The sequence below is a fragment of the Myxocyprinus asiaticus genome, chromosome 37 (assembly GCF_019703515.2).
Source record: "Myxocyprinus asiaticus isolate MX2 ecotype Aquarium Trade chromosome 37, UBuf_Myxa_2, whole genome shotgun sequence".
Taxonomy (NCBI): Eukaryota; Metazoa; Chordata; class Actinopteri; order Cypriniformes; family Catostomidae; genus Myxocyprinus; species Myxocyprinus asiaticus.
Genome location: NC_059380.1, coordinates 15,036,185 through 15,054,128, shown reverse-complemented (window position 1 = coordinate 15,054,128; position 17,944 = coordinate 15,036,185).

Sequence of the window (17,944 nt, the reverse complement as noted above, 5' to 3'; positions counted from 1 at the left end):
ATCCATAAGACTCCAGTGGTTAAATCCATATCGTCAGAAGCGATATAATAGGTGTGGGTGAGAAACAGATCAAAATGTAAGTCCTTTTTTTACTCTAAATCTAGTTTCAAGTCAGTTGCCTTCAAGTCTAAGTCGAGTCTTAATTACATTTTTTTGTTACCTAAGTGTAACAAAAGTAATGTTTAAAAGTTAGATCAGGTAGAAATACTGCAGATCTTTCTCACATTTGCATGTTGCCATTTTTTTACAGTGTGATCTCTCTACAACAGTTTAATTGTCACCCAGTCAGGTGAGAGAAGGGTAAAGAGAGCAGGTTTGAAGCAGTGCATGTTCTAAACGAGTGATTGACATACCCAGTGTGAGATGCTCCCTCTGTGACAGGCCTACTGTACCAGAGTAGCGTTAGTGTGCTAGTCTATAATTAGCCTGCCTCTAATCCCTAGCATGCAGCATATTTATTATACACCACAGAGTGTTTGCATGTGCTCACTGCTACAGAAACTTCCCTACTGTGCAGACTGGGAGTCTGTCACTATAGACCTTTTTCACACTCCGGGTTTTGGAACGCAGAAGTAAACGTTTGCAGGGTAAACTTCAGCAGTGGTGAATGGGAGTGAATGGGAGACCACAGCAAATATTATTTTAACTTACCCATTTGCTCCAAGAAGAAAAGAAAAAAATCCATTATTACATTTGAATGACTTTCCAAAAGAGAAAAAATAGAGAGCGGTGGATTAAGACAGTAAAATGGGAGAAGATGCCAAATTTACTGTCACTCTCTCAGCAGCTGTAATAGAAACCCCCTCGCAGCTGTGGTAATTAATTTTTTTAAAGTAATTCCAGGGTAATATAACACAAAGCATAATGTTATAAATTTACACTCGATATTTTTAAAATATATAATATAAAAAAATTGCAAGATTTACGCTGATAAATAAGGCATAAACACGTCATCACAGTCTGTGAAAAAGGTCTACAGTGCATCCGGAAAGTATTCACAGCGCTTCACTTTTTCCACATTTTGTTATGTTACAGCCTTATTCCAAAATGGATTAAATTCATTATTTTCCTCAAAATTCTACAAACAATACCCCATAATGACAACGTGAAAGAAGTTTGTTTGAAATCTTTACAAATTTATTAAAAATAAAAAACGAAAAAAAATCACATGTACATTAGTATTCACAGCCTTTGCCTTGACACTCAAAATTGAGCGCAGGTGCATCCTGTTTCCACTGATCATCCTTGAGATGTTTCTACAACTTGATTGGAGTCCACCTGTGGTAAATTCAGTTGATTGGACATGATTTGGAAAGGCACACACCTGTCTATATAAGGTCCCACAGTTAACAGTGCATGTCAGAGCACAAACCAAGCCATGAAGTCCAAGGAATTGTCTGTAGACCTCCGAGACAGGATTGTATCGAGGCACAGATCTGGGGAAGGGTACAGAAACATTTCTGCAGCATTGAAGGTCCCAATGAGCACAGTGGCCTCCATCATCCATAAATGGAAGAAGTTTGGAACCACCAGGACTCTTCCTAGAGCTAAGAACTGAGCGATCGGGGGAGACGGGCCTTAGTCAGGGAGGTGACCAAGAACCCGATGGTCACTCTGACAGAGCTCCAGTGTTTCTCTGTGGAGAGAGGAGAAACTTCCAGAAGAACAACCATCTCTGCAGCACTCCACCAATCAGGCCTGTAAGGTAGAGTGGCCAGACGGAAGCCACTCCTCAGTAAAAGCCTGCCTGGAGTTTGCCAAAAGGCACCTGAAGGACTCTCAGACCATGAGAAATAAAGATTGAACTCTTTGGCCTGAATGGCAAGCGTCAAGTCTGGAGGAAAACAAGCACCGCTCATCACCTGGCCAATACCATCCCTACAGTGAAGCATGGTGGTGGCAGCATCATGCTGTGGGGACGTTTTTCAGCGGCAGGAACTGGGAGACTAGTCAGGATCAAGGGAAAGATGAATGCAGCAATGTACAGAGACATCCTTGATGAAAACCTGCTCCAGAGTGCTCTGGACCTCAGACTGGGGCGAAGGTTCATCTTCCAACAGGACAACGACCCTAAGCACACAGCCAAGATAACAAAGGAGTGGCAACGGGACAACTCTGTGAATGTCCTTGAGTGGCCCAGCCAGAGCCCAGACTTGAACCCGATTGAACATCTCTGGAGAGATTTGAAAATGGCTGTGCACCGATGCTCCCCATCCAACCTGATGGAGCTTGAGAGGTCCTGCAAAGAAGAATGGGAGAAACTGCCCAAAAATAGGTGTGCCAAGCTTGTAGCATCATACTCATCATACAAAGACTTGAGGCTGTAATTGGTGCCAAAGGTGCTTCAACAAAGTATTGAGCAAAGGCTGTGAATACTCATGTACATGTGATTTTTTTCGTTTATTATTTTTAATACATTTGCAAAGATTTCAAACAAACTTCTTTCACATTATCATTATGGGGTATTGTTTGTAGAATTTTGATGAAAATAATAAATTTAATCCATTTTGGAATAAGGCTGTAACATAACAAAATGTGGAAAAAGTGAAGCTCTGTGAATACTTTCCGGATGCACTGTATACTCACTATTAGTGGCGTGACTGACAGTTGTTCATCCCCTCCCCAACCAGAAAAAAGGGATATGGTTGCTTACCTGCAAATTACCTTCAGCAGCCCCAGTACTGTCGTTGAATGAATTTGACAGCATTTTTTCCTTTAGACAGCAGTTACATGTACACTTTTCATTACAGTGGCCATGTTATACATTGAAATTTAATACAGATAATGAATTACAATAATAAAAAATGAAAAAATGTCATTTACAGAAAGGCCCATAAAATATTTCTTATGACCTATACAGTGTCATTGGTAATATTATTGTTTATTTGTAGTAGTATACTAGGTCTGTCAATCGATTAAAATTTGTAATAAAATTAATTACATGACATGCTGACTAAATCAAATTAATCACAATTAATCTATTTGAATTTGATTTGAATCTAATTTAATTCTTTATTCTTTATATCCTGTATATACAGAACTGTGCAAAAGTTTTAGGCTCCTGTGTGGCTCCTTTTTCTTCTTCAATTCATTTAACAAAGGGAATGTTGAAATCTAAAATTTATATTTCCTACTGAGATACTGAGATATATATTTAGATATTCAGATTGAAATACTATATTGCATTATTGTGGTAGTCGGGTAAAGCATTAATTAGAACATTCAAAAGTGTCTTTAGAAGTTAATATACAGTATAGTTTGTATTATTCCCATATCAGTGAACATAAACCTACAGTCAACAGCAATTGAGTTCATCAATCTGACCTGTTCTCAAGGGATGTCTTCTTACTTTCCGCTTACACTATTATTGATTATATTGTTGTCTATACATATGCGTCAGTCAGGGACTCCTGGTGCGTCTCACTGGGCATTGTGTGAAGTTAAAATAGTTGAAACTTTGAAAATCATGTCTCGAGATGCATTCTGTTGTGCTTCGTCCAGCTGTAAAGAACGCATCCTGGCTCTCGTTCTGTGGCTGCACTGCTTGTGAGATTTGTTCAGGCGCGTTTATTTCTGCTGACACGGCACATGAAAACACAAAGTTACATGTACTTCAAGCATAATGTTAGGAAAATACTCTTATTACGAAATTTCCGTATAGGTCAGGAGACATGATTAATTGCGTAAATGTTTTAACACATTTTTTTATATAATTAATGGCACTAAATTTACATATTAAAAATGACAGCCCTAAATTTTACTGGAAAGTGTGTCCTCTATTTCAGTTACAGCATTACTGTACAATACTTAAATATTAATCATTATGACACGGCTCTCTGAAATACTTGATTCTGATTGGTTAGTTGCAGAATTCTGTGGTCAAATATTTTTGCATAACAGTCATTTAACCATTATTGACCATTGTCCCAGGCAACTGATTTCCTACATGTCTGTGCTACATATTTATTTATTTGGTAAGTAGTAGTGTAATGAGTGCGATTAATGTATAGTCACCTGGTCATTATTGCAAAATAATACACTTCATGGTGAAACAATTCCCCTCTGCTTTGAGTTGGGTTTACTTGGTGAAAATGACCAGCTGATTGTACAATATCTCTTTCATCTCTTATATCTCTCACAAACATAAGTCATGTTTGAAAATATTGTCAATATTTTCTTTTAAATACAGTCTACAAGATATTTAACAGTTTAAGTCTATAGCAGGATAATACCATTTATTTATTTTTATTTTTACTGTATGTGAAGAATGGCCTTAACTTGGACATTTGTACAGCATTTTCACTGCAGCTAATGGCAGAAAATGTTTTGAGGAGGTGGTTATGTAGGTGGTTGCCTGAAATGCAACACAGATATTCAGACTATTTTTCTCACTTTTAATCGTGTTGCACATTATGTATGCATGAACGGTGAAATGAATCAGAACTGATGACTTTCACCCATTGCATCCCTGGTCAGAACACCATTCAAGAGCAAATAAGCTGGTAAAAAAATGACACACTTTTTATTTATTTCTATTTAATAAACATGAATTCACTAGGTCATAAACTAGTCTGATTAATCAGTCCGTTGTATAGTAATGGACAGATGTGATTAGTTTAATTCCAAATTAAATATCTTTTTTTTTTCTCATTTTAACAAGAGGAATTGCCTTTATGTTTGGCTGTATGATGCTGTGCCACTTTTAAACAGCTATTCGCACAATTTTTTATCAATTGCATATCTAACTGCACAAAAAAAATGTAACTGTTATCTCAAAGATCTATTTTTATGTGATCAATCTCATAAAAAAATTATAATAATAACTTTGTTGGTGTAACATTATTTGTCTGGTTGACTGAGTTTCTACTTAAAACCAGTTAGTTTAGATGTTACCAGAGGTGGATAGTAACGTGCTAAATTTACTCCGTTACATTTACTTGAGTAACTTTTTGGAGAAAATGTACTTTAAAGAGTAGGTTTACTGATTTTACTCTTACTCAAGTGAAATTTTGATGAAAAAAAATTTATTTTACCTCGTTACAATGGAGGACGTTACTGTCGTTACATTACTGGTTTTAATTTAACAAGTGTTAATAAATGCGTAATTTACTGAGATATTTATGATTGGGACTTTTATGGCACCGGAACTTTATAGCGGTGCTGTCACTCGACTCAAGTTCATCACTGCAGCAACAGCAGCAGACCAGCAGCCAGGGCTCAAAACAGGCACTTTATTTCACTCCACACAGTGAAAATGAAGAGTTACGTTTATGCGATGCCTTCATGCAACACCAAAACAAGTGGAAATGTCAGCATACAGAATTACAGATTTAACTTAAGAAAACACGTTGCGGTAAGTTGCGGTGATGATGATAACGCTGGGTTGTTTGCTGTGGTAATGGTCAGTGTCAGTGTGTTTCTGTAACTACGGGCTCTATTTACTTCAGTTTTTAATTATACATTTTCTTATATCAGTGCTGCAATACATCAGTGCTTATAAATCCATGTTACAAACTTTCTACATTGGACGCGAGCGATTTGTTTTTTTCTCATAGAGCCACTCTGCTTGCATCTGATGTAGACAGAGCGTTATTTTGTTCTGCTGATCACGTGCTTGCACGTGCGTTCCGTTTTTCTTAAGGGAGCAATATGTAACATTGACATCAACAGGACACGCAACAGGAACGAGCAAACTGACAATGGCAAGCAATGAGCCTTACACTGTAAGTTGATCAGATAATGTATATGTTTGCAATGTTTTTATTGTTTGCAAATTATAAACCAGCTCATGTGGATTTTTTATAACTCTGTCAATGTTAGCTAGATGTATTGCTGGCTTCCATGGCTGCAACGCGCTGTGTTTGCCCACTAACTTGTTTTAAATCTGGCAACCGGGGGTGTCAAAATACTGTTGGGAAATGGGCAGTGGGCGGGATCACACAGTCCAAAACACAAACAGAAATTCCAGCCCGGAACGGACATTTCAAAATAGAATATACTGGCTGTAGCACTGTTTTCGGAGAAGCCAGTATTTCAACTTTAGGGACAACAGAAACAAGCTCTGAACTAAAATAAGCCTAAACATGCCTCAGAGATAATCTGCAACTTCACTTTTCATTGTGCACTAATGATCTAAATTTTTTTGTCAGTGTATATACTGTAAGCCACAGAATATACTGAACTAAGAATGCATGCAGAAATTTAACTTTGTGAAATAGTGACATTAGACATTAATAATGCACAATCTTGCTTTGATTCATAACTAAAAATATACAATATAATACATAATAATATAATTGTGCCTGTGAGACATTGTTTAATTTATTTCTGTAATAATTGCTTGGAACATTTCCAAACTTTTCTTCTAATTTTCAGACCCGATTTGTCAAGCATCCTTAAAGTGAGAGTTCACCCATAAATTACATTTATTCATTTTACATTTATTCATTTGGCAGACGCTTTTATCCAAAGTGACTTACAAAAGAGAAATAATACAACATAAGCGATTCATCTTAAGGAAACAGCAGTACAAAAATTGCTGTATTACAAAGTTTCACTGGCATTAGAATAGTAGTATCCAAGACAGATTAGAGTGCAATAAGATTTTTTAATGAGTGCATGGTTAAGTGCTCATGGAAAAGATGTGTTTTAGCTGTTTTTTGAAGACAGAGAGTAAGTCTGCTTCATGGATGGAGTTGGGAAGGTCATTCCACCAATGAGGTACAGTGAAACCGAAAGCCCAGTAAAGTGTTTTAGTGCCTCTTTGTGTTGGTACACCAAGGCGCCGCTCATTAGCCGACTGCAGGCTTCTGGTGGGAATGTAGCTCTGCAGAAATTATTTTAGGTATGACAAATGATAATATTCTGTCATCATTTAGACTCACTCTCGTTGTTCCAAACTTTTGTGTCTTCATCTTTTCTGGAACCAAAAATAAGGTGTTAGGCAGAATGTTAGGGACTGACATCCTCATTCACCATTCACTTTCAAAAATGACAAACAAATGGAAGTAAAAGGTAACTGTGGTTAAAATTCTGTCTATCATCTCCTTAATTGTGTTCATTGTGTCCAAGTCAAACTGGTTTAGAACATGCGAGTGAATAAATTATATAATAATTTTCATTTTTAAACTATCACTGTAACAGAGGGTATATAGGATCACATAGGCACATGATTCATGCACCACGGTGATAATAATAATAATCCGATCGGAAGGAACTAGTTACTCGCTATTTGAGTATTCTTTTATTTCGATACTTTTTTACTCTTACTCAAGTAATTATTAACAATAGTACTTTTACTTCTACTTGAGTAATTCATTTTTAAAAGACTTAGTACTTTTACTTAAGTACAGTTTTTGGCTACTCTACCCACCTCTGGATGTTACCACAAGAGACACATTTTTCGGTTACTTAACAAAAAAAAAACAAAAAAAAAAAATCTGTGTGTTTTGTCAATAATGTTACGGCTTGTGATCATTTTATTATTTCCTAAACTGATTTTGGTTTGCAGCTTACTCTATATCCTGTGCAACATGAAGACTATGTCAATAATGATTAGTGATGCCTTCTTTTCAGTTCCAGTTGTTTTTGTCCTGAAAAACAGGTGTTCAGAAATAAGTTAATTATTGAAGTCGTGCTTAAGAAGGAAAGTGGTTTAAAGGAATATTCCGGGTTCAATACAAGTTAAGCTTGTTAAGATGTTGGCCTTTGCCATCTGTGTTTTTCTGTCTGTCTGTGTCTCCCCCTGTGTGTATGTGAGTTGCACTGTTCCAGTGGCGTGGCAGCTCTCCCCGCTGATTACATCTCACCTGCTCTTCATCTTCTCATCACCAGTCTGCTCTACTTAAACCCGGAGTTCTCAGTCATTTGTTGCCAGATTGTTCAGTCTACATGTGTGGTACTAACGCTAAGGTCAATTAGATTCTAGTTACTCTGCTATCTCATTCAGTATTTGTTCTTGCTCTTATTTGTGTTTTCCTGTGCTTCAGATGCAACCAGCCAACCTTCACTCAACCACTTACCTCTTCAGTCACCTCCAGATTCGCTCTCTATCAAGCCTGCCACGCCAAACCATCCTGCTCACCGCCCTACTCTGCCATTACCTCCTGCCTGCCCACCCCTCAGCCTCAACCATCTGTCTGTTCATCATTCATCAAATTTCCAGTCTGTAAAAATGTGTACAGCTTTTGGGTTCACCCATCCTCAGGCATAACAGAACAATCTGGCCACTATGGACCCAGCTGACATAGATTCTGTTCATAAAGCTCTCTAGGCAAGGAGTACTTCTGGGACAGCATGAAAGACCGCTATGGGATCTCATGGACAGTAACCAAGCCATGACAGGTCAGATCTCACAAATTTGTGAAATTAAATGAAATTTCTGTTCTACTCGCTCCGTGTTCTACGAGTCCGACTTCCAATCAGCCTGCTCCCAGAGCACCCCGTCACCTTCTCGGATCATTCATCCTCTATGTGAGGCTCATGTCCCGGATCCTGAACTTTACTCTGGAGATTTAGGAAGATGTAAGTCCTTTCTTCTTCAGTGTTCTCTAGTTTTTGGCAAGCGGCCACATAAATATTCCAAAGATGAGGCGAAACTCTCTTATGTCATTGGGCTCCTTCAGGGAAATGCCTTAGCATGGGCCACAGCGGTCTGGAGCAGTCAAACTGCCTTGTTTAACTCTGTTGCCTCTTACTGCTGAACTTAGGAACGTTTTTTGACACCCTGTTCATGGAGCTGAAGCTGAGAAGCTCCTCCTCTCGCTCCATCAGGGCTCTCGAAGTGTGGCTGAATATTCGGTGGAGTCCCACATCTTAGCTGCCGAATCAGGCTGGAATGATGGTGCTCTTCAGGCAGTGTTTCGGAATGGACTCGATGACTGTATAAAGAATGAACTGGCCGATAAGGATATGTCTGACTCTTAACTCACTTGTGTGTGTCTCTCTATCATTTTAGATAACCGCCTGTGAGAATGCCGTAGGGAAAAATCCAGTCTCTCTCCCCTCACCCTCTTCTCGTATCTTTTCCCAGTTGAATGGAAAGGAGGTCACTGAATTACTTACTGATCCCCGTGTCTCAACCTACTCTTCGCCATCTGATGAGTCCATGCAAGTGGGTCGTGCGCATCTTACCCCAGCTGAATGACTCCAGAGATTGAGGGTGGGTGAGTGTAGATATTGCAGTCAGATGGGTCATTTCCTAGCCACTTGTCCCCTTCAGCCAAAAGGGGGTGCTCACCAGTAGAAGGGGGATTACTGGTGAGCCAAACTCCACCCTCAGTGTCTTCTCACTGCCTGCAATTACAAGCCACACTGTGTTTTAATCAGCAGTCCTTTCCTCTGTTAGCTCTGGTGGATTCAGTTGCAGATGATAGCTTTCTAGATGTTAAGCTCGCTTCCCAGGCCGGCATTCTGACTGAACCACTGGACACTCCTATCACTGTGAATGCCTTGGACGGAATATTTTTAGTCTATCACTCGGCACACCATTCCACTACTCCTGGTTCTCTCTGGAAATCATTGAGTATTTTCAGTTTTATATAAAATCCTCACCAACATTTCTGGTCTTAGGACATACCTGGCTACAAATTCATAACCCACACATCGACTGAACCTCAGGAAAGTTAATTAACTGGAGTATATCCTGCCACTCCTCCTGTCTGCTGTCTGCTCTACCTCCAGAGGTCGCTGTTGCGCCACCAGCTCAGGAATCCTTGGATCTGTTCATTATTCCTTCAGAGTATCATGACTTGGGTGATGACTTCAGAAAGGATCAGGCCCTCTCTTTGCCACCTCATCACCCTTAAGACTGCTCGACAGATCTTCTGCCTGGAGCCCCTTTGCCCACCAGTCGATTGTATAAACCCTCCCGACCTGAACGGGAGGCCATGGAGAGATATACTGTATATACATGATTCTCTATCTGCTGGCATAATCTGCTCTTCAACCCTTGGCACAGGTTTTTTTTTTTTTTTTTTTTTTTTTGTGGCCACGAAAGACGGCACCCTCCACCCGTGCATTGACTTCTGTCTCATTAATTCATTGTGGAGGTGGATGCTTCCGACTCTGGTGTGGGAGCAATTCTGTCCCAAAGTTCCGCTCCTAATGGGGAAACTCCATCCTTGTGTCTCTTCCCGCCGCCTGACCAGTGCTGAACGTAACTATGGAACTGTGAATTACTGGTAGTCAAGTTAGCTCTGGAGGAGTGGAGGCACTGGCTTGAGGGATCCAATCAACCTTTTCTGGTATGGACTTACCACAAAAACCTAGCATACATACAGACTGCCAAATTATTTAATTCACGGCAACTCTGCTGGGCTTTATTTTTTGAGCATTCCAATTTCACTCTCACTTACCGCCCTGGCTCCGAGAATGGTAAGCCCAATGCCCTCTCCCGTCAGCTTGTTCCAGAGGAGAACCATTCGAGCCCTGAAACCATCATTCCTCCCTGTGTGGTGGGAGCTGATACTTGGGAGATCGAGTCAGTAGTCAAGGAAGCTCAGTGCACTCAACCCAATCCTGGTAATGGACCCCTTGGATGCTTATATGTTCCTGATGCTGTTTGTTCTCCAGTGGGGACATTCCTCCCCATTCTCCTGTCACCCCAGTTCTAGTCACACCCTAGACTTTCTTAAAAGACACTTCTGGTGGCCCACTATGGACGCAGATACTCGAGCCTTCATCACTGCCTGTTCTGTATGTGCTCGTGGGAAGGCTTTGCATCATCCTACGTGTCTTCCATCTCCATGGCATCCCCTTGGACATTGTCTCCAATCGTGGACTGCAGTTCACCTCTCAGGTCTGGAAAGCCTTCTGCTGGGCTCTTTGAGCATCGGTGAGTTTATCTTCTGACTTCCACCCTCAATCCAATGGGCAAGTGGAGAGTCAATCAGGAGTTAGAGGCAGCATTATGATATGAAACAGCCTGTAATCCCTTGTCCTGGAGAGCCCACCTTGCTTGGATTGAGTATGCTCATTTTCCCACTGATTACATCTCACCTGCTCTTCATCTCATCACCAGTCTGCTCTACTTAAACCTGGAGTTCTCAGTCATTCGTCACCAGATTGTTCAGTCTACTAGTGTGGTACTAACACTAAGGCCAATTAGATTCTAGTTACTCTATCTCATTCAGTGTTTGTTCTTGCTCTTATTTGTGTTTTCCTGTGTTTCAGATCCATTATCCAACCAGCCAACCTGCACTCAACCACTTACCTCTTCAGTCACCTCCAGATTCACTCTCCATCAAGCCTGCCATGCCAAACCATCCTGCTCACTGCTCTGCTCTACCATTGCCTCCTGCCTGCCCAGCCCTCAGCCTCAACCATCTGTCTGTTCATCATTCATCAAATTTCCAGTCTGTAATAACTAAAACTATTTAATTGAACTCACTCACTCTCCACATCTGTGCTCAGCTTTTGGGTTCAACCAACCTCGTGCATGACAAAGCTCAATCGACAGCATTTGTGGCAAAATATTGATTACCACAAAGTGAAGCACTTACAAGGGAAGTGAATGGGGGGCCAATTTTGGAATGTTAAAATACTTACTTTTTTTAAAGTATAGCCACAAGACAAACAATATGCCTGTAAACATTTTAGTCACTTACGAGTTTTAAAATCATTTGCTAATCTCTATGTACATTTTTTGCCAATTTTACAACTTCATTGCCATGACGATGTAATGTCAACATACCCTAAAATTACTGTAAAAATTACAATTTAAACAATTTTACAGCTCAAATAATACATGAGTTTTAACAGAAGAATTCATGTTTGTGCTTTTATAAGATTAGTAGCTTCACATTTCTGTCTTTTAAACCCTCCTAATTGGCCACATTCACATTCATTGTAAGTGCCACACTGTAACCTTGATTTTTGCTTTTTCTTTTTTTTAAAGAAAAGGAGGGACTAGTCAAAATTACTTTTTGTGGTAATCAATATTATGCCACAAATCCTGTCAATTGAGTTTAACTTGTATTGAACCCAGAATATTTAGTTAAGCATCTTGAGCTCTAATTGCTCACTGAATCTGACAAAAAAAAGTCAACAGTCAACTATTCCAAAAAGCCTTATACTAGTGAAGCCTTCAATGTATCCAAATACCTCCACCCAAAGAACATTCAGAACATTCATTTATAAAGCTTCCCACATTTTTATTTATCTTTCTAGTGCATAATTCACGGACACTGAGATTATTAAATGACCCGGCAACAGTTATTTTCCTCATCCGTTTCATCTGATGCTATAAGTCAACCGATGGAGACTTGACTGTGATGGAGGGCACAAGACTGCCAATCAGAATGTATTAAGAATTCCCTCTGTATTACTCAGGGTCAATATTTGTCAGAACCATTTGAGCACATCTTAAAACAGCAGAGATCCCTTCATTATTCAGAGGTAGCATCGAGTCCAGGGGAAGTCAGTGGGGAGATGTTATTTGAGATGGATGTGAGAGAGCTGACCTGCCTGCTTTATTATTGGGTTTAAGGTGACAGGTAGGGAAAATATGAATAGACATGGGTAGAGATGAAATATTAGAAGACAGCTCTGAATGGGACCAGATATCGATACGACACCAGTGCACCCAAGACAGATTCTGAGTCAGAAAAGGCAAAGAGCTCATCACTGTACGAGCAAAGAAAAGGTGATCATTTCAGGAGGATGTACAGTATAAGAGGAAGAATGAACCGATGGTGATATTGATCTGAGTAGAAAAAAGTCTAAATCCAACAGCATTGGAAGAAGGTAAATCATATTAGAATTGAGAGTGAAGATGAGACTATTCTCACTGCAGTAGGGGGAAAAAAGAGCGGAGAATCCATTTTCACAATTATCTTTCCAGTATTTATGATGTTTTCTATTGGTTTGGGATATAAAATGGTTACTGCACAGATTCGCTTCTAAGACTTCAGTAAAACACTTTGACACTGTGTGTAATTGACTGTGGAGTCTATATTCTCTGCTTATGACATTGCAAAGATTATGGATTATCTTTGTGCTCCAATTTTTGAAACCAATATTTTGTACCAAGTTTGCTATAACAAAACTCCATAAAAAAATGTGCATCATCTGCTATAATTTCTAAAAAGACATTTGAAGTGTAAGTTGAATGAAATCCTCACTTCTGAATTAGCTTCATCCACCATTATATTCTAGAGTTTGGATCATGGACTCTTTATACCACTTTGCACAAATTTTTTCCAAGCTCTGAGATGTGTTACTTTTAATGAAATTTTCTCACATTTTTTTAGAAACTTTTCAATGGGTACCACGTCATCAACCTTTCAGATACTCCCACATCCTCAAACTTAATGGAATAATTCACTCAAAAATGAAAATGCTGCCATCATTTACTCTTTCATTTAAAACCTGTATTAATTTTTTTCTTTGGAGCACAAAAAGATTATAGCAGAATGCCAAAGCTGCTCTTTACTATGCAATGAAAGTAACTGGTGACCACTTCTCTCAAGCATGATTTTCAAGACAAGAATAACTACTTAAATTTCGGACTGTTCCTCACACAAAGGTACTGTATGACCTCAGAGGACTTTAAATGTAGTACACCAGTCGTATGGACTACTTTTATGGTTTTGTGTTCTTTTTGGAGCTTGACAGCCCCTTGGCCCATCCACTTTCATTGTATGGAAAAGAACAGCTCGGATATTCTGCTAAATTCTCTTTTGGTATTCCTCCGAATAAAGAACATCATACTGGCTTGAAATAAAATGAAAGTGAATGATTAAATAATGACAGAATTTAAGTTTTTGGGTGAACTATCCCTTTAAGAATATTTTAAAGCAGGGACTAAACATGAAATGATTTAATTTCGGTTCGTTCTGAGCAAAAAACAGTATTTTTTCGCTCCAGTTCTGAAGTTCTGCAGCCTCCCTTCTGAATGGTTATGGTTAGAACAAAATGAAAGGATGGTTAATAATGTTTTTTTTTTTAATGACAGTACTCTGCACTAAGGGGTGGGTGAAAATACCAATTGCAGTGTTGCCAGATCTTGCAAGAGAAACAAGCAACATGGTCTGGAAAAAAAGCCCAAAATTAGACACATGCCTCACCAAAATAAGCTAAAATAAGCAGTTAAGTTTTTTTCTTGTGTGGCGGATTTATCAGCATAGAAATCATAACAAGCAAACAGTTAATTAACAGTCAGGCTAAGTATTATTTTAATTACAGATCTTTATGAATGTAACATGACTAACAATAATTCAATGAAGACTTGGAAACTAGTAGTTATACAAAGCTGTTAAAAAGGGCGTCATTCACAGAATGCTGCATCCATGGGCAATGGGCAATTAGGCAAAGAAATGTGTGATGCAGCAGTTTCCTACAGGATCAAAGCAATTTTCATTTTTTCAGGCAATATGAAGTTGTGTAGTTCCAAACATTTACTGTGATAAACCCTTTGGTCTTTGATTTCATGAAACAGTTATCTGAACGATATTAACCGGTTATAACCGGTTATCAGTATTTAAAAATAATATTTTCACTCCAGAACAATTGAAAATCAATTTTAAATTCGTTTTCGTTCCTTGAACCATTTCTAGTCCCTGCTTTAAAGCGTGGACCAGACGACTTTGAAGTACTCACCTCAAAAGTGAACTTTGATTCCTTATTCAAACATGAATCTATGGAGCATCAGCCTTTTTTTTTTTTTTTTTTTTTTTTTTTTTTTGCAGGTGGTGACTCAGCATTATTTGGTTCAGTAGGCTAGCCTTCATCATAAGGAATATATTAGATCCCTCTCAATGGAATGTTACAAGGAATGTTATAAATGAGACAGCAGGTCAACCAGCCCGTAACCCTGTTCTTGAGGACCAGACGTGTTGGACAAACTGTGATGTGCTCATTTGCATGCCAGTTAACAGACAGCCTCTCATAGGCTAATAACAGGTAAGGTAATGTGCATGAGTCTGTGTTGGGCAGCTTCGAGATTAATGTTATTTGGGGAGCTCGTCTGTCTTGAGCAACACAATATGGGTAAGGATTATGCAGATGACAATGGTGAGGCAGTGAATCCCTAGAGCTGACGGCATCGGAAGAGGAAATGATGGCAGCATAGTTAAAGCAAGACAGGTGGAGGAGAAACTGACAGAAAACAAATAGTGAGCAAAACATGATGGCATTAGAAAAGAAAGGTGAGCTGTAACTCATTTTACATTCTTCAAAAAACGTCTGACAAGGCAAACAGATGAACATGTTTGTAAAGGGTGTTGACAAAGCTGGGCACTACAAGCTGACAAGCCTGAATTTCCCTCTAGAATATCTTGTAATATATTCTGCAAATACACACCAGCAGAGGTTCCTTATCCTCACTGTGTTCTATCATTTTATGACATAGATCATTACAATATGTTGTGAAATTAAACATGTTCCTACCAGCTTGGAAATTCAAAAATTAATCTCATGTAGCTGTTCTTCGAAAACTATTAAATATTACATTTCTTGATATTATGTATAATCTGTGGAATTTTATCCCAATGACTTGCAATGCCTTACAAATATGTTATATATGCTACATTTGTGTTTCAATTACTTTTGCAATTAAATTATCTATTGATTGCATTTGTAATTAATTCAGTCTGATCTCATGAAAATTACATGAAGTGGCAACATTCTTGAAAAACTAAAGCCTGGCTGCAGTTTCCCAGAGAAAAGTCCATGGATGGCGTGCCCCAAAAGCAAGTGAAGTGGTGTCGTGAACAGATGAGGTTTTTAAGTTGAATATTAGATGGTGGTGTTAATTAGTACAACGTTCCTCCCTAACCTAAGTTTTTAAGAGTAAAAGTGTTTCGATATCATAACATAGAGGTGTGTGAGTTAAGCCTGATTTATACTATGGAAGAAGCCAAACTTTTTTCTCATTCTCAGCTGTGTTATTGGTGAGTTGTAATGTTTTATTTTTATTCATTGTGTGCAGATGACATGGAGGCTTAAGTTGACGATTTCATGTACATTTAATGTTAAATAAATTGTTAAATTAATGATTGTTCTAATCTCCGCCAAACTCTATATTTTCATATTATATTTTTCAAAACGAAACCGGTCCATGGTGCAAAAAAGGTTGGAGACCACTGACCTGAAGTACCCGAGGTGAACGAAGCCGGTGTTTAAACTACACGCTGCGTCGTTTTAAAATTAGTTAGTTGCGAGTGACATTACTGTGTTTAACAAACTGTTCCAGCCATGGGAATAATGCCAGTAATGCAGGCCTTTCTCTCCATGAATTGGTGCCTTTAGTTAGTGATGGCAGAAACGAAGCTTTCCGAAACTTCAAGTCAATTGTAGTGATGAGTCGTTCATGAATGATTTGTTCATTTTGAACGAATCTTTTATGTGACTCAGAAGAACGAGTAGATTCAGAGAGTGATTTGTTCATTTTGTGGTGGTTAGTAAATAATTAGTTCACCTCTCAGAAGTAGCCTGGCTTATTTTCTTTGCTTACAACAAACTTTTTATTTTTGAAATAATGAATGTACTGTTTTTGATTTGAGACTCAGGGTCAAAGGAGATGGATGACAGGTTAAAACTGATAACTCTCTGTGGCCAGTTTCATCTCCATAAATGTAAAGCCACTGATTCTAAACCCAATTTTAGGCTATTCTGTGTCGATCTAAAATTATTCTATGACTCTCTTTGTTCATCATTTAACAAGAAAGCCGCTAAAACTGCTCTGTTGATTAAAAAAATTATGGTTTCATTATAAGAGTTACCTCCTGATTTCCTGAAGGTGACAATTTTATTTTATTTTTTTTAAGTTTTATGTTATTTATTTCTATTTATTTTTATTCATTTATTGTATGTTTAATTTATATTGCTTTAGATGTTTTGTGAATTACTTTTTAGTAGACTATCTCTGTTTACTGTATCTTGTTTGAAAATATAATTTATTGTCTTGCTCTACCTCGAGTTTCCTGTTTTCTTAAGTGTTTTTTTTTTTGTTTTTGTTTTTGTTTTTTTGTTTTTTGTGATATACAGGATATCCCCTGTAATCACTGTTCAATAAAAAAAAATAAAAAAAGGTTAACCTCTGGAGTCTTTTGGTCCCAGTCGTTCGTTCTTTTGTCACATGACAGCCATATACACAATGCATTGCACACACAGAAAACAGAAATGATTAGTTCACCTCTCGAGTCTTCTGGTCCGAGTCGTTCGTTCATTTGTCACGGGACATCCGTATACGCTATGCACATACGGCTGTCAAGTGACAAAAGAACGAACGACTCAGACCAGAAGATTCAATCCAGAGGTGAACTAATCATTTGTTTCTTATAATCTGTTGTTGGCTGCATTATAAATTTTTTCTTATTAGGACTATAATCAAAGTTTGCGTAAGTAGACGTGTTGGGGTAAACGTCTACTAAACACATAAATCTCTTTAAATGTCACAAAATGTCTCTCTCAAATTTCTTTCTCATAAACACAACATTATGTATCGTGGCCACGGTGTCTTTGCGGAGTTTGTGTTGTGAATCATACAAAAAAAAAGTATACTTTGCACAATCTCTGAGAGACAGGCTTCAAAGTTATCCATTTTAGCAGCAGTAACCTAGGTAACAACTCCTCAGCTGGGACGCACGATTGTAAATAAAAAACGTCTTGTCCAATCCCCACCCACGATTAGTTTTAACCAATCACCAACGCTTTTTGACCACCCGAGTTCTGCTAGGTCAATCATTTCAGAGATGTGTGTGAAGAGGAGAAATATCACCGAACGAACACATTGGCAGAACAAAAACTTCACTGCATTTCGTCATCATTTGTAGGCGAACTGCAAGTAGATAGGAGGAGCTGTACTTTCATGCTGCATGTATCCATGGTAAATTGGTAGCGCATGGCACTAGCAACACCAAGATCATGGGTTTCGATTCCCAGGAAACACAATCTGATGCAATGTGTACCTTGAATGCACTGTAAGTCGCGTTGTATAAAAGCA